Source organism: Heterocephalus glaber, unplaced genomic scaffold (genome assembly GCF_053883595.1).
Source record: "Heterocephalus glaber isolate CG9 unplaced genomic scaffold, H.glaber_assembly_v1.0 deba00001608, whole genome shotgun sequence".
Classification (NCBI taxonomy): Eukaryota; Metazoa; Chordata; class Mammalia; order Rodentia; family Bathyergidae; genus Heterocephalus; species Heterocephalus glaber.
This window is the reverse complement of record NW_028258379.1, coordinates 1,795,630-1,814,844: the sequence shown is the minus strand read 5'-3', so window position 1 is coordinate 1,814,844 and position 19,215 is coordinate 1,795,630. Positions and strand designations below refer to the sequence as shown.

The window sequence follows — 19,215 nt, the reverse complement described above, 5'->3', positions numbered from 1 at the left end:
CTTGTGGGTGGCAGGTATTTTGTCCTAGCAACAAAAAAGTAACTAAGACCCTATCACACAGTAATCCAATTTCTAACCTATGATTATGACACCCCTGTTTCAAACTGTCTGCTTCATAAGTTACTAGACACTAATTCTGTCTTTTGATATAAAAAAAGTCCAGTATTAGGATCATATGGGGGTAAGATGAAGAAGGGAAAGGAGATTGGGAAAGGAGCAAAGAAAACTTAATAATAATTAAAGAAGCACAAGTGTTAAGACCCAAGTAACATTCAATTTTCACTTTAGATATTGGAGAGTAAAGCCCAGGAAGGATGACATAGAATAGGTATTTTCAAGAACTACAAAGGGGAGATAATACTCAAGAAGGACAAGCTTTCATATGTCATTACAATGGGAAGCAACAGAAAAAAATAATCATTTCCCTAAATATTATCAGTAATGCTCAAGTTCCTGAGGTTATGGTATCATATAATTCAAACTCTTCTCTGAAGTTTGTTAAGGCATGAAAGATCATCTAATAATAATAGTTAACATTTTTATTCTCCAAAGACATTAATCTAAGGGTTTTTTAAAATGTATTATTTCATTAGCACTCACAATAATTTTATGATATAAGTGCTATAATTTCTATGCTACAGGTGAGGAAACAGGGCTAATATGTGACTAAGTAAATTAAAGCAGGCTGAGGATCAGAGGCCAAGTCTATTAGATTCCAAAGCCTGTGCTGATTTCCTTTAACTCCTTCATTTTATGGATATGAAAATTAATATCCCCAAAAGAAATTTTCCTAAGATCACAGAGTCAGATCTCCTAATTCCTGCCGAACGTTGATTCCACCATTCCACACTACCTTTTATTATCTTATTTTTAGACAATATAATCATGTACGCTCAATTTAAAATACTAACATCAGGAAGTAATCCTAGATGTTTTAAATCAATTTTATACACATAAATCACCATAGGCTCAAAAAATTATAGGCTATGGAAGTAGCTTACTAGTAGAGTGCTTGCCTAGAAGAAGGGAGGTGCTAGGTTCAATTTCCAGCAGTGCAAAAAGAAAAAAATAGTAACATTTTATAAATTTAGAGAAAATAAAACACTACTCAGCAGTAATTCTGTTTACTAGAAGAATGGTAAAATAATGTAAACATATCATATATAAAGTAGCCTTCTAATGTTCAATCTTTCTCCCAAAAAACTGCTCTTGAGATATGAATGCCAAGTTTCTGAAATTTAAAACTGGAGAATTTAAGAAAACAAATGACTTATACATTGACATAATTAATATTTTTTTAAATCACCAACAGATCAGATGATGTCTTAAGACATCAAACAAGGACAATGCTGGGAATTTTAAGTGACTGAAGGCAAATGTGTTTAAAAGGTCTTTCTAGTTCAAAATGGTTACTGATAATTCCACCAAAACATTTAGTATGGTCTTCTAAATTATCAGAGAAGGGAGGAGTCCATATTACCGAAGTCAAAGGTCAAAGTATATGATGTACCATCATATATTACATTTGAATTAAATTTGGCTAGGTGCCTCATGGAAATACCATACTTTTTTTTTTTTTTGTGGTACGAAAGATCGAACTCGGGACCTTGTGCATGCAAGGCAGATGGTGAAACCACTGAGCAAATCCCCAGCAACGCTAGGTGCCTCATGGAATGCTGTAGACTTAATGCTACAAAAATCAGAAAGGAGAAAGAAATAATAAAAGCTGGACAAATGAAACAATGCAACTTGTATTAGACATCAGAGGACAAAGATCTAAAAAGATAAGACAATGGAGAGGACAGCAATTATTACCAGAATAGTATGTTGTATCTTGAGACACTAAGAGCAAATTATGGTATTGCCTTTTATTTTTTTGGTACCAGGAATTGAACTCAGGGCCCTGTGCTTGCCAAGCAGGCACTATGCCACTGAGCTACATCTCCAGCCCAGGAATTACCTTTTATAAAAAACATTCATTGAGTTTTTAATATTTTGACCTATAGGGCCAGGGATTTAGCTCAGTGGTTCCGCCACCTGCCTTGCAAGCGGAAGGACCCAAGTTCAATCCCCGGTACCAAAAAAATATATATATATATTTTGGCCTATAACTCATGTAAGAATTTATAGAGAATAATCAGAAATATCAAATTTGTATTCATAGGTCTGTTATCACTGTTTATATTGTTTTGTTTTTTGGTACTGAGGATCCAACTCAGGACCTTGCGCTTGCAAGACAGGCCTGGCATCATCCCCGCTCATCACTGTTTATATTGTATTCAATTTTTTTTTTTCCCCTTGGTACTGGGGATTGAACTCGAGACCTTGTGCCTACAAGGCAGGTGGTGGAACCACTGAGCTAAATCCCCAGCACCTGTTTATACTGTAATAAAAAGTTCAAGCAATATAGGAAAACTTAAACAGCTACGTTATAATACAAAACAATATTAGCCATTTAAATTATATTTAAAGAGAATCAATAAAATATTGGGTACATAATCAGTATGCTCTGAATTATTTTTTTAAATCTGCATAAGAAAGACTATAATGAAAATTGTTAACTGTAGTTACCCCTAGGTAAAAAATTATAAACTATTCATATTTTTTGTCTTTATTGTACTTCTTCTAAATTGGCCAAATGAATATATTTTATATTTGTAGCCATCACAAAGATAAGAAGAATATTCTAAGGAACCATACTGAACAACACCATAGAGTGAAGATCATGCTGCAGGACAAATGGTCTGTTCTCTTCAGTAAGTCAGTGTCAGGAAAAAGAACAATGAAGTGTGTGGTGTGAGGGGAGCTGACAAAGGAAAAGCAGACTACCTTTATGGTAACTCTAAACATGGGCTATCTTAAAATACACACGCCCCCCCCAAACCATTCTGAACGGCACTTTAAAAATTCATTATTATTTAATAAAAATAACACCAATGGAAAGTCAGTAAGCATCATTAGTATATAGGTCTTATAAATAAGCAAGAAAAAAATATTATACATGAAAATACAGTAAATACCAATCAGTGTATGGTTTTTCTGCTTATTAGAACAGAAAATGTTATCATTCCTAATAGCAATTTAGGCTAATGGGTTAAAGGGTTCTGATTTTCATCTGAAAATCATTTAACACAAGTTAAAATTCAGAATTCTTTTTTCTATTTTTCTTAATGACTTATTTACCAAGCTAGTCTCATCTTCAGTATATTTGTTGAAAGACCTATAAGCTTGTTAAATTCTCCTAGCATAATAATCTGTTTAGCTTCCTCAACTCCATTAGATTCTAAGACCTTTTGTTCACTGTCATGCTTTACACCAAAGAGCTACTCCTTTGTTGCATTAATAATGATGTAAAAGTGCTCCTGAGCAGTCACCTGATACAGTAGTATGGATATGAGGGCAGAGGTGAGATATCAGATCTTCAAATTCTATCAATTTAAGAATGTTCTAAATGTAAACAACTGGAATTTTGTTAATTACATATATTGTGAAGTATAAACAAGGAATAAATTTCTGTCTTCTCTAGAGTTTTGTATTTTTTTCTTCACTTATTTATTACAATCAATAAATGCTTTTCATTCCAAGGCTGGGAATGTGCTTTCTAGCAATTTAAGTAACCATGTTAAAAAAAATTCAGATAACAAAACATGGTAGATAATCTGTGCCATTCATCACCCATTCACACAACAAATACTGGGTACTTATATATGCCAAGAACTGAAAAGTATAGCAATGAACAAAAAAGATAAAATGCTCATGCCATCAGGGCATCTATAATCTAGTATCATATTATAATAAGATCTCCCCTTCTACTTTTATTTCTTAGGATCATTTCAATAAAAACAATAGTAGTGGTTGTTTCATAAAGTAGTTCCCCTCACAATGTCAACATCATCAAATTTTGCAGAATATGTCGCATTACTACCCGGAATCAGAAACCAGAAGATTTCACTCTTACAGCATTAAATCACTGTAATTCTGGAGACTATTTCCAGAGAAAATACCTACATAAAGCCTTTTAAAAAATCTACTGAAGTATTTCTGAAATACTGTTTTTATTTTGGTAAGTGTCCTAGTAATTTTAATGTGTGTACACCTGTGTTGTGTATGTGTGTAAATATACATATGTATCTATGTGCATATGTATATGGATATAGGCCCTTAATTGTGGGTACCCATACATAATTTTTTTAATGAAACAGAGAATTTAAAGAATATACTTGGCACCATCTACAGCTGGTCATTCTGAGTCAAATTTCTTGGGTGATTCTGTCAGTTTAAATTTATTTTAGGAACAAGCAGAGCAATTTTTATACTATGCTGTTCCGGTCACTCTAGAGTGATGTCAACCTGTCATCACTGCAACAGCTGCATGGTAATAACTTCCTGGTAGTACATAGTTTCATTATAAATGCAATTCACTTTCCCCCATAGAATTGACTTTAATTTCTTTCAAAGTTTACAGTAACAATAAAAGGACAAATGAAGAAAGAGCCCCTATTTATTAAGAGGTAACTTAGCCTGGCACTGCCTCTAAACCAGAAAGAACTGAGCAAAACACTTGATTCTCTAAACTCCATATGCATCAACTACATGTAAGGGAAAAGGGAGACTGGGGAGACTGGACTGTCAGATCTAGATTGCTATAATTTCAGGACCACTAAGTGGAAATAAGCCACTGCCTTACAATGCATCATAAAATATAAACAAAATTTTCCTCAAACTTAATATAAAATAGTTTGATTCTATATAGATTAGAGGAGCAGTCTATAGAAAAAAATAAACACTAATTTCCAAATTCAATACTCAACCATTATCATCAGAAAACATGCATGTTTTGGGTGAATAAAATAAAACTTTTAATTATGATTGGCTCCTTTAAGCATCCTAGTGATGACTTACTCCCACAAATCAACTTTTATGAATATTTTTTAGCCTTTAAAATGTGGTAGTTATCAATTTTCCTAAAGTGTCTTCTTTAAAAAAAAAAAAAAAAGGTCTTTCAAAATATGAAATAGGTTTCATACTACATGCCCATGTTTTTCTGGCTTGATTCCATTTAAATATATAAGATATGCTGCAAAACATCAAAGAAGAATTTCTATAACTATCTAGCTGGGTCTTAAACTTCTAATTCATCATTAAAAATCAAATGGTCCTAAAGACCTATTCAGTGGTGGCAAACCTATGACATGCATGCCACAGCGCCTATTTGTATCACTGAATGAACCCTCTAAAATGTTCACCATCATTGACCTATATCTTCACCTGGCCAAGCCAAGTCTTCAAAAACATTTCTAGCAAATTGGCCCTGGACACTGTTCAAATCTGTTCACTACGGTGGAATTATTTTAAAGATTTGTTAGCCCAAATCATTTACAATCTCCTTCCCAAAACACATCAATTAGTGTTCAAATTACTAAAAGAAAAATGTTCTTTAATAATATTTCAACTATTTTAGGACAGTTATTATTATGCCAATATAAACTATTCTTTGATAAAGAGCTTTCAAAATTTTAAGACATATTCAGAAGTAAAAAATGTTAGGAAAAAATATCTACCATTAGGGGATTACTATGAAAAGATTAGTAACATTAAAGCTTCTCAGATAACATTATAACCAAATTCTGAATAATTAAAAAACATTGCCTTAAATTCCTTCTGTATCAGGTTAGAACTAACATGGCTCGAAGAAACTAGCTGCAGCAATATATTTGTGGACACATGCAATTATTTTTCAGTAAGCCACTGGTCTCAAAGTACAGCTGAATATGAAATATAAAAGGAATGGCATTGTCTTCCTTTGCTTAAGCCTATTTTGATTGTAATTCATTTAAATTTATCTCCCTATCTGAAAAATGCAAAAATAAACACAGGAAAACAATAATCTAGTCATCTTTGCCTCAAATAGTTCTTACACCTACAACATCCAAAACACATCCATGTGTTACCTAAGGGTCCTAAGTGATGTGAATGACTTAATGCAGCCATTACGGGGAAGTACACAGGAGTTAGATTCTAAACTCAGTGACGCAATCATGGTTTAATACTTATAAGACCCTACACTGTTCATTTTTCTGTATATATTTTAATCTCTTCATAAATCCAAGTCAGCTGGTTTTTCATCCAACATTTGAACATTTCTTCTGTGGAAAACCAGATAAAGTCATTGGCTTGCATTTGGCATCCATGATGTTTCTTACTAGTGGAAGAGAGGCATTCTTTGCTCATTTTCTCCCTGGTTTGGTGTTAGTTTCAAATTTAGTTGAATTCCAGTAAGTTATATGTATATATGATATGACTCCACTGAACAGGACAGGCATCTGAATGTTCATTCAATTGAATTCATGGAAGAAACTGCATTTGAGACAAGTTCTGATAGATGAATGGGACTGAGATGCAGACAAAGAAGGAACTTTCCTAGAGAAAGGGAGTTTCAATACCAACAGTAGCTTTAATATAGTAGTGAAAACAGAAAGACAGCATAACAGAATAAAGAACAGGAGGAAGTACAAACACTGAACAAGCTTGAATATTATTTTCTCAGAGTGTAAGAAAAATGAAAATAAGGAGATGTGGCAATAGCTTTAAAGAAAGATAAGGTCCAAAGAGAAGATTTCATGTTTTATTTTTGTTATTCTAGTTTTACCTTTCCTTAAGAACTGATAAATGATGCAGTGTTAAAAAGTATTACTTTTACATTCTTTCTCCCATGCTTGTCTAGCTACTGAACTATCATTTGTTGCCAAGAGAACACAGTGTCCAGCAAATCATATCTGTTTCTATAAAAAGATTAGAAAAGAAAAACATCAAGGAGACTATCTGATGAGATAAAACCTGATTCCTTAAAAGGAGACTGCATTAATATTAAGAAAAACTGTATTTGCCAGAAATTTTAAACCACCTTTTTAGGCATTTTAGCATTTTAGCTCATTTTTTCTTAGTAATTACAAAAATAAGATTGAAAGATAAGAATTCTTATATTGGCACGATATGTAAACTAGCTAAAAATTGAAAATGACAACTCATACATAAGTCTAAATTTCTAATATAAAATATAAAAATCATTTTATACAAAATTCTCTACAAATCATATTACGTGGGCAAACAAAAATGTTACATAAGAGATAAGTAATCTAAGCAGAAATATTTTTACACTTGATCTTAGCCAAAAGGCTGAGAAGCTATAGCAGAAACTTTTTTACGTGAAAAGATAACAGAAATTTTCTTTATGCCATTAGAGGCTGAATAGGTTAAGAAAGCATACTTTACTTAGATCTGAATCCTCTATGAACAAATGTTTTATAATGATCCCTCTAATCCTCTACCTCACCCCCTCAAAAAAAAAAACACTACATAACAGATCTCTTGGTTCTATTTAAGTTCATCTAACTATAGAACAAGTCACAATTGTGCCAGTTCTGTGGCAGAAAATAAATAAGAGCTAAGCCAGCCTCTAACTGACTTTACCTTTCTTTTGTCCTAAAAGGAAATGACAAATATTATGCAGTCATACCAATTTGTCTTCCTCAAACAAAACACACATATACACCACCACCACCATCACTCACAAAACCAATCAGATCTCAATTGTAAAATGAAAAATAAAATATTTAGGACAATGATTTCCTTTTCACTTGCAATTTAAATTGTCTTTCACAAAAGCCATCCAAATAGGGAATGTGATTACTATAGTGTGGTGTCATTCAAAGAACACAGAAATATTTAACACCTACTATATGTACACAATCTGTGTACATTTGAGGTAAATATATTTTATCTATTTTACAGGAAAAGAAACTGATGCTCTCCAAAGCCAAGTAAACCACCCGGATTTTGAAGCCTGTACTGCCAGAGCAAGGCACTGTGAATGCACAGGAGAAAGTGTACCGCCCAGAACTGACCCTATTTTCAAGTGTTTAATAATATATATTTGAATTTATATTTATTAATCAAATTATAAGGTACTTATTTATTTTTAAACTACTTACATGTAAGTTCTTTTAAAATGAAAGTTACCTCAGCTTATTAAAACACATTCTTTTCTAGAAAATACTTACACTCACTGTTTCCATGACACATTTAAATTGATGTAAACTTCATCTGTGCTGAGATGTGCTTCATCCTTTATATTCTTAGAAATTCAGTTTTCTTTCAATAACAAGTATAATTTTCCCTCAAATAACACAAATTGATGGTTTACCTATGAATCACTATAAATTACATGTTTTAAAATATGAATGAGAAAGACTATTTCAACAAAAAGAATAATTCCCAGCAAGGAATTATTTTCCCAGCAAGTTTCCTTCTAGAAACTTGACTCTGCTAATCAATCCTTTAAATTACATTTCACTATTCTTTAACAAATCATTCTTCAAACTTGACAGAGGTGTTTCATGTTTATGATATAAATTACAAAAGAAATGCACGAGAAATCACAATACTTTGTAAATTTTTCATCCAGGAACATATTATGTGAACACTGAGCATAAGTAGTAATCCCACAAATACAAGAGTATATGCACTATAAATCATTTGTTTTAGTTTTTTGAAATTTAAGAAAAAACTAATTTTATACTGTTCCTTTCATAAATACAGAGAGTACATTTAGCAAAATAATATTGTAAAGGCCAAAAAAAGCAAGTGGTTTTGGACCGTCTAATGAACATAGCTTGAAGCCTTCTGGAAATTACAGGCTTAATGGTGATACTAGCATTCTACCAGTTGCTGAGACAGGTGCTTCTGTCAATCAGCTGCATTTGCTGAGGCACATTCTAAAGATTGCTAATTAATCTCTATACTGAAACCAATGGCTGCCTGTCATTGTACTATGATCACCATTTTTTAAAAAAACAAACACCAAAAAAATAACAAGAGTCATCAAATACAACTCTAAATAAAACACAACTCCCTCTACTAATTACTTCATCTACTTAATTACTCAGTTTTATCATTTTCTGGTATTCTTCACATTAAACTCAAAGCTTCTGTTGCTTGGAGTCATGAGTCACAGAGTCCCTAACAGGCTATTTCTGAGTTATCTCTGTTTACTAGAAATATATGAATATATTTCTGAGAAACTGGGGAAAAAAGTCATACTATACAAATATAAAATGGCATTTTCTTTGTTGCAGTTGTTAAATTTTGACCCCACCAAACATAAGCTTGGGGGAAATATGACTTGTGAAGGCATTCTTCAGAGCACACACATTTGACCTTTCATTAGAACTCCCTGAGACTCCCACGCTCCCACCCCAATACACACACATCCCTTCATACTTTGTTCTAACACCATGACATCCTACCTTCATGGCTTGAACACTGTTTAGAACACTCTCACAATCTAACAAATATGAAAATCATTAATGTTTCTGAGTCTGGGCAATTATGATAAAAATGATTCTGAAGATTTATGAAACTTCTCTGGCACAAAGTGCCAAAAAATTAAATCCACTTGAGAATACACACAGAAAGTGAAAATGTATTTAAGGTTCTTTTAACGATTTTCCATTCTTTCAATGTTTTAAATTAACATTGATTCTTAAATCTCAAGTAACACTATGTCCCATCATTTTTTTAAAAGTTGCTTTCATTCAATTTGACCTCCACAATGACCTCTACAAGAGCAGTTGTGCACTTTACCATGGTGCAAATCCTCACAGACAAGTTGAACCTGTTCTTTTTGGCAGTGAGCCCTTGTGCTAAACACACAGCTGAGATTTATTATAAAAGGGGAACTAAGGGGCATTATTTCACAACATTTATCCTTCACATATAGCCAAATATAATCTTTTACAACCTTTGAGAGGTCTTAAATAAACAGATCTTCTCTTAATTACACAAAGAATTTCTTATTTGTTGCCAATTATACAGCATATTAAGATTCATTTTACAATAGGAAAAACTAGGCACAGAGCGTATGTACTAAGAGTTGTAAAAATCAGTCTTTTAATAGTTATTAAAACAACTGTAATAGTTTTAGACCTTAGGATAGTTACCTGCCTTGTTGTGTTAATTATAAAAACCTGTCTTCAGGAATTTATACTTATAAGAAAATAAGTTTTAAAAAATTCTTCCTATAGCGCCCTTATGAGTCATTTCGAAATATTTCAGAAACTTTATTTTTGTATTGTTTTGTATTTTCTTTCAACTTCAATGTTTAATTTTAATTCAGAGCTTTCCAATGGCATTTTTAAAACATTGCAATCTCACACTTTTGAGCTGGACTCTGATGTACAAGACTGCTCTGCCAGGCCAATTCCTCAATTCAACAGATCTGAGATCCTGGGGGAAGGGGGAATTTCATGAGTTCCAAGAAGTATCTCCAAAAACAGGAATTACACACCACTTGAATTAATTCTTCAGGATTTGCTAATGATTCAGTATCAACACTTTCTTGTTGAAAACAAAGAAATTAATATAACCTTCTATTTTGAAAGTCAGGTTCAAACCAGATTAGCTAATTGGTTAACATTAAGAACAGTAAAATTTGTTGATTCTGGTGGATATTTCCTTGCTTCAAATACATTATTTTTTCATTACCATCAAGTGTACAAACAACTGAAAAATAGTTGCAAACCTTTTTCCAAACAAACTTTTAAAAAGTTATTTAGTTACACATTAAACTATTTTTATGGTGAAAACAAATCCAATGACACAGGTATATTCAAAGACAGCACCAAATATACTTCATCTTCAATAAAAAACAATTTTTTCATTAAAATTTAACATTTTAAGCAATAATCATATAGTTTCAGTTCTTAGAAAGGATTTTTTTGGTGGGGGGGTTGAGTCAGGGTCTCGCTGTGTAGCCCAGGCTGACCTCAAATTCGCAGTTATCCTCCTGCTTCAGCCTCCCAAGTGCTGGGACTACAGGCATGTGCCACCACACTCAGCTAGAAAGAATGTCTTAAATAATTTAAATCCCTAATACTTTCTTCTTCTAGGAAATACAGATAGAAGTTTATGAATTCGGACATTATTTTATTGATTACTAAACCAGAAAATTAGCATGTTAGAAAAATTAACAGTTATGTTCATAATATTAATCTACATTATATGACAACTACAAAACATGAATCAAATATATTTTTAAAACCTCAAGACCTGATCTTACCCTATTTTCTCACACCCTCTGAATAGTGGTGGTATTTTTAAAAGGCCTAAGGCCCCTAATTCATTTTGAAATACATGTGCTTCAAGATGTCCACAGTATCCAAAACTACTCTTGATGAAGTCGTAAGATAACTACAGGTTAACCTCCAAATAACTTAAAACAGCTGCACAAACAATGCTAGTCTTCATTTATTTTGGTTCCTCACACCCAATAACCTTCCCATCAATATGTTTTCCTTCCAGCAAGAACACAAGCATTTATTCTGTTTGCCTAAAATTTTCTTGATTATGCCGTTTGAGTACTATAATATTAAAAACATGACTTCAAAGTTCAAACTGTCAAAGCCCAGCTCAACTTTGACCAAGGGTTTGTTTTGGGGGGAGGAGGGAGGTTCATTTTGCCTGTAAACATATTTACAAGAATCAACTAATAGAAAATGTATTTAAAGGACACAACCAATTGCCTACAAAATGCAACAAATTATTACTACTACATCATCACCACCACCATCATCATTACAACCAAGAGAAGGATGACTAGGCAGAAGAGAACTATTTGCATCATCTCCACAAATAGTATTTAAAATTACAACCATATATAGGGCTGGGGATCTGGCTCAGTGGTTTTGCCGCCTGCTCCGCAAGTGCAAGGACCCGAGTTCGATTCCCGGTACCAAAAAAAAAAAAAAAAAAGACGATAAAATTACAACCATATAAAATCACTGCAGGCAATCACCAACATATGAGAGATAACCTTTAAAAAATCTGTATGTTAGCCGGGCGTGGGAGCACACATTCATAATTCCAGCACTCAAGGGCTGAAACAGGAGAATCACTGAATTCAAGGTCACCTGCCCTACATAGTGAGTTCAAGGCCAGCCTGAACTACACAGCTAGACACTGTCTCAAAAACAGGGGAAAAGAATTTTTTTTCTTTGCAAAAGCTCTATTTGCATCAATTTTTCTCTTCGATTTCTTTTCCCATCCCTTTTACCTTTCCCCCTTCATCCAGGATTTGAGAGGAAAAAAAATAAAATGTATTATATATATACATATACCAACTCCCTGTGATAATTATAATCATTATGTACTGCAAACATGTGCTAATAAAAAAGGCTATGTTAAAACTCATAATATCTTCCAGCAGAAACAATATTATAAATGACAGAAAGATCCCAGAATGACAATACGAAAACCACATCAATCATCTTGAATTTAGTGTACAGCCCTAGAAAATATACAGAACGAAAAACAAAAGTTTACATTTTCCTGGGTGGAAGCCTGGCGTTAAACAAAATTTTTAAATTTCTTAAATTTTAGCTCTTTCTCATTTTGCCTTTTACATTCTTATTCAGCACTTGGTGCCTTTCCCAAGCATCATGTGACCCCACAACACCCTACTACTGAGCTCCTAATTGGAAACAATCCATACTCAAACATACTAGGGATCCCTATGCACTTGCTGATCTTAAGTCTCCAGCCTGCACCTACTATAATCAAAACTCCCTGGGCAGGGATTTAGCTTAGTGGTTCCACCGCCTGTCTTGCAAGCGCAAGGACCCGAGTTCCATCCCCGGTACCAAAAAAAACAAAAACAATCAAAACTCCCTAATTTTAGTAAAGTGTTAAGAGGGAAAAATTGAATTGCATGATTTTACCTAGTGGACCATCTGATTTTCATGATATTATAATTGTTTTTTTAAAAGGCATTTGTAAAAAAATATTTTTCTTGAGCAAAATACAAAGCAGTTGATTTTAAAGACACAGCTAAAGTGCTAGTCTATCATTTTATATCTTCTTAATGTTTGTATTTTTAGAAACTGCAAACAGAAATTATCTGGGCCAAATTGAAAAAAATTTGAAAATATTTTCCACTTTAAAAAAAAAATCTCAAGGGGCACTAACACTTTCCACAATGACTTAAATGAAACATTTGGAATTGCATATAAGGATCAGGAAGGTTACAAAAACTGGATTATTGAGTGTCTACAGGTAATGAAATTCAGGAAAGCACAAAAAAAATAGTTTGGCAGCTCCTTTATAGTATTTCAATCAAGAAATCATCAGATTGTTGATGCAAATATGAGTCCATCCAAGGCTTTGATTTACTTTGCATTTCTGTTTTCTGCTCCTAGTAATTTAAAGTGATGGCCAGAGCAATACAGTGGTTCCTCGATTCATAAACTTAATTTGTTTCACAAAGTAGATTGTTGGGAAGTGGGAGGGAACTGACAGAAAAGTTACAACTAGGCTGTTGTTGATTTATTTGATATTGCCTGGGTTGTAAAGTTGTTAACTGTTGATAGGTTTTCTCTGTATGCTAATACCCAGGTTACCTTTCTGTCAACAATAGGGAGAGCTTAAAGTGTTTCAAGCCCAAAAAGATAACTTCCAACCCAGACTTACACATCCTATAAAATTTTCTTTCAAAATTGATGGAGAAATAAGGTCTTTCCATGACAAACAGCACCACAAAAATTCAAGACCACCAAATTAGTACTTCAAAAAAATTATCAAGGATAACCTAGAAAGAGACAATGAATTCAACAATGCCAAAAAGACTAATGGAATGAATACACCAGACAGGGTGAGCAGTTAAACAGGAGAGTGGGAAGAAGGGGAAATCAGCAATGGGAAATAATGCAATAACAGGAATAAGTCAATAACTTTCAGTAATAATTGTCAATGTGAAAGATATCAATTGTCCAATCACACAAGAAATGGAGCCCAATGATATGCAGTATATAAGAAAACCATTGGGGCCGGGGATTTAGCTCAGTGGTTCTGTCGCCTGCCTCGCAAGTGCAAGGACCTGAGTTCAATCCCTGGTACCAAAATTTAAAAAAAAGAAAACCGATAATCCAAAAGGAAATACACTGACTAAAAATCAAAGGATGGAAAATAATATTCGATATAATATAATAGTAACCCATGAAAAAGCAGGAGTATCTATCCTAATTTCAGACAAGAGTGGACTTCAAGCCAAAACTTATCACAAATGGCAAAGGTATTCGTTAAGGGAACAATTCAATAGGAAGAGAAAAAATTATCCACATATAAGCACCAAACAGCAGCACAACCAATTTCATAAAACAAACACTAGTAACATAAAAAATATCACATAAACACCAACGCAATTGCAATGGGGGAACTCAATACCCCACTGTCACAAATAGATCAGTTAAACAACAACAGTAACAAAATCAACAGAGATGAGGCCCAAACTTTCAAACAAATGGATCTAATAGAGATCTCCAAACAGTTTCACCCAACAACAGAGTACACAGTCTTCTCGCAGCACATGGGACTTTACCCAAAACACAGCAATGCTAGTCCATAAAGCATGCGCAAGTAAATGCAAGAGAATCAAAATTATCCCAAGCATGTTATTAGATCACAGTGCAATGAAACTAGAATTCAATGGCATAAGGAAACACAGAAATAGGGCCGGGGATGTAGCTCAGGGGCACAATGCCTGCCTGGCAAGCACAAGGTCCTGAGTTCGATTCCTGATATGGGGTGGGGAGGGTGTAAACACACGGAAATTAAACAATATCCTCTTGAATAATCAAGGGTGACAAAAGAAATCAAGGAAAACTTTAAAATTCCAAGGGTCAAATGATAATGCCAGTAAAACACACCAGAACCTACAGTACACAATGAAAACACTTCTAAGAAGGAAGTTTATAGCTGTGAATTCCCACATCAGAAAAAGTCTTAAAAAATACCCAAATGATGCACCTCAAGGTCCTAGAAAACAAGAAAAATATGAATCCATAGCTAGTATGAGGAAGGAAATTATAAGGATCAGAGGAGATATTAATGAACATGACTAAAATATACAAAGAATCAATGAAGAGCTGGTTCTTTGAAACAATGAACAAAATAAACTCCTAACCAATCTTACCAAACAAGATCTAAATCAATGCAAATAAAAATGGAAAGAATGAAATCACATCAGACTGCCAAAATCCAGATTATTAGTAACTGCTTGAAGAACCTATAGTCTAATAAAATGGAGAATGCAAAAGAAATGGATAGATTCCTAGATATATTAAGAACTACCACAGCTGAACCAACAAGGTATAAAAACCCTGAATAATCTGGTATCAAGTAATAAGATTAAAGGAATAAGATAATAAACTACCAACTAAGAAAAGACCGGGTCTTGATGGGTTCACTGCCAAATTCTGTCACAACTTTATGGAAGATCAGGCTCCAAATAAACAACATAATGGTGCACCTCAATGTCCTAGAAAAATAAGAACAATCCAAATCCAAACCTAGTACACGGGAATAAATTATAACAATATGAGCAAAATTAATGAAATTGAGACTAAAAATAATACAAAGAATCAATGAATCTAAGAGCTGGTCCTTGAAAGTGAACAAAATAGACAAATCCCTAGCCAATCTTACCAAAAAAAGACTCAAATCAATGCAATTAGAAGTGGAAAAGGTGAACTCACAAAAGACAATGCTAAAATCTAGAAGATTATTAGTAACTATTTTGAGAACCTTACCCGGAAGGAAGCTCCCCGCCTCCATCCCAGGCTCCTAGGGCAGTGAAGCTCAGCCGGTCCCAGCACCCGGAAGGAAGCTCCCCCGCTACCATCCCAGGCTCCTAGGGCCAAGAAGGTGAGCTGGTCCCAGCACCGGGAAGGAAGCTCCCCCGCCTCCATCCCAGGCTCCTAGGGCAGTGAAGCTCAGCCGGTCCCAGTGCCCGGAAGGAAGCTCCCCGCCTCCATCCCAAGCTCCTAGGGCAGTGAAGCTCAGACGGTCCCAGAACCCGGAAGGAAGCTCCCCTGCTGCCATCCCAAGCTCCTAGGGCACAGAAGGTGAGCCGCGTGGGCGCCAGAAGCACCACCCCCCCCGCTGTGGAAATTAGATGACACATAAACAAGCCTCAAAAACAGACTTCCAGATCACGTACAGCAACCCCAAAGGGAAACGAGATGGAACACGCTGGTACTCAACCACCTGGACTTTCTGAACTGGCAACAAAAGAGGATCTGGGAAAAATGAAATCAGAAATGATTACTCAGATAACAGCAAAGATTTTGCTCATGGCGCTAGACATGATTAATAAATCTAGAGGACACAGATAAAAAAAATAGAGGAGCTGAGGAACATGATGGAATCCCAACATAGGAAACAAATGGAATCCATAAAACAGATACAAACAGATTTCTAAGAGATTAAAAACTCCATCAAAAGTCTGCGCAGCAGAATGAACCAATGTGAGGATAGAATTTCAGATATAGAAGATAAGATTGCAATTAGTGAGGAGGAAAAGAAAAATTGCTTTAAAATTGTAAGGGAACATGAGAAATCAATCCAGCAGCTGCTAGATGATGCAAAGAAGAATAACATAAGACTGATTGGAGTCGATGAAGAAAGAGAGAGGAGAGAATGCAGATGACATAAAAAAACTCTTCACAGAAGTGATGGCAGAAAACTTCCCAAGCAGGGGGAAAGAACTTGACATACAGATAAGTGAGGCATATAGGACTCCAGCTAGCCTTAAAAAAAATCTACACATAGGCATATAATAGTTAGGATTCCAGAAATCCAACAGGAAAATAAAATTCTACAAGAGTGAGAGAAAAGAAACAAATCACATACAAAGGAAAGCCCATCAGGGTCACAGCAGACTTCTCAATGCACACTCTCAAGGCAAGAAGAGCTTGGAGTGATGCATTTCAAGCCCTAAAGGAAAACAGCCTCCAACCCAGATTGATGTACCCTGCAAAACTATCTTTCAAAATTGATGGAGAAATAAGATACTTCCGTGATAAAGAGCACCTCAGGAACTTCATGAATACCAAACCAGCACTCCAAATAATTTTAGACCATACCCTAGGAAAAGACAATGAGGATCACAACCCCAGGAAACCCAGCAGAATGAATCCATTGGGTGTGACAAATTAAACGCAAAAGGGGAGAATCTGACAAAAAAAAAAAAAAGTCATGACAAGGCTTTTAAAACTTTTGGCTTCATCTCCCTAATGAGTGTATAAGTCAATCTTATTATTGTACTGATTAGTATTTTTCTGATTCTAGAGTTGCACACCATTCCTTGTGCTATACTGGCTATTTATCGTCTTCTTATGTCTACATTTTAATTGGGTTGTCTATTAATGAGCTGTAACAGTTCTTTATATATTCTGGTCATAGGTTATATGCATTGTAAATATGGTCTGTTTAAGGACTACTTTTCATTTTAATGATGTCATTTAAAGTTCTAAATTTTGATGGAATCTCATCAATTTTTTTTCTTTTATACATCATGGTTTTTGTATCCTAGGTAGTTCTTGCCTACCCTGAATTCATAAATATTTTCCCTTAAAATTTCTTCTTAAAGTTTTATACTTTTAGGCTTTCATATTTAGGTTCATAGATCCCTTCAAGTTATTTTCATGTATGGAAATAAAGGGTTGAGATTAATTTTTTATATACGGATACCAGGTGTTCTAGTGCCGTCTGCTGAAAACACTATCTCTTCCTCAGCTCTTGAACTGAGTTTATATTCTATAAAATGCTAATGTTAAATAATCTTTCAAAACTCAGTGGACCATATATGTGTGGTTCTATTTCTAGATTCTCTGTTTTATTCAAATGATCTCTATGTCTTTCCTTACACCAACACTGCCTTGATTACTGTAGCTTTAGAAGAAGTCTTAAAATTAGGTACTAAATGTCTTCCAACACTGTGTTCTTTTGTTATTTTTTTTAACTTTTCTAGGTCCTTTGTACTCCTACATAACTTTTAAATTTCAATATCCAATTCTTCATTTATAGCAAGTATACACAGACCTGAATTTTTATATATACCTTGCATTTTCTAATCCTGCTAAATTCAAATACAAGTTCTAGGGGCTCCTAGAGATTTCTTAGTATTTTCCTTCTTCATGATCATTTCATCTACATATAAAGATTTTGCTTCTACCTTGCCAATCCTATCCTAATTGTGTCATTTTATTGCCAGACTATGGTGGTAGGGCCTAGGTTTCAGTTTAATGGACAGATAAAGAGTAAGCATATCTGCCCTTGTTCCCCACCTTAAGGAGAAAGCATTGTATCTTCTCCATTCATATAAGGTATTTTCACTGGAAGTATGGAGTATATGTCTTTAATCTGTTGAGAAGGTTCTGTTCTACTTCTAGTCTCCTGATAGCTTTCACCATGAACAGCTGTAGAATTTAGTCCAATACTCTTTCTCCAACTAGTGACAGGATCATATGGCTTTTTCCTTTCCTCTGTGAAAATGATGACTTCTAGGGGTGGATCTTCCAATGCTGAACCAACACTGCCATCCCTATAACAAAACCACTTTCTACATACTGCCAGATTTGACTTCTAAGAGTTTGTTTTGTTAAACAAATTTCTATCTATGTTCATACTTTTTTCTTCTATTATCTTTATCCAGTTTTAGGATTAGCACAATGTTGAGTTCCTAAAATGAGGGGACAAGTGTTCCTTCTGTTTTCTGCTTTAACTGTTTGATATAATTTATCAGTTAAAATGTTTATGAGCCTGCTGTTGTCATATAGGTAGGTTTTCAAGCTAAGAATATACTTTCTTTAATAGGTGCTATTCAAATTTTATATTTCCTCCAGAGTTAGTTTCATTAATTTGTCTTCCAAGGTTCTTCTTAAGAAGTTGTCAAATTTATTTCAAAACAGATTTTTGAAATATGCTTTCTATATCCTTTTAAATTCTGTAAAATCTGTGTTAATGTCTCCGAGATCTTAATATTGTAATTTAAAAAATGTATAACTGATATTGTGTAACAGGAAGAAAAGGTCTAAAAGAGCAGGGGAATTGGGAGGGGTAGGGGAAGGGAAAAAAGGGAAAGGAAAAAATATAAGAAGAGGAAAAAATGGAAACAAGGCCTTTGCAAATAGGGAAGGGTGGAGGGGGTGAAGGGAGGGCAAGGGAAGGGGAAAAAAAATAAGAACCAAGAGACTCATGTAATGGTACAAGATCCCAATGATGAATGTAACTGTATTGTATACCTAAAATGTACCAATAAAGTTAATGGGGGGGCGGGGGGAAGAGAACCTATACTCTTAATAAATTGGAGAACTGAGAAGAAAC

At 34.3% G+C, this 19,215-nt stretch overlaps 1 protein-coding gene across 4 annotated transcripts in view; it reads right to left on the bottom strand.

The window, feature by feature from the left end:
• Nucleotides 1-19,215, bottom strand: part of Mnat1 (MNAT1 component of CDK activating kinase) — a 240,901-nt gene that overhangs the window by 99,932 nt on the left and 121,754 nt on the right. The gene's annotated exons all lie outside the window — the stretch shown is intronic.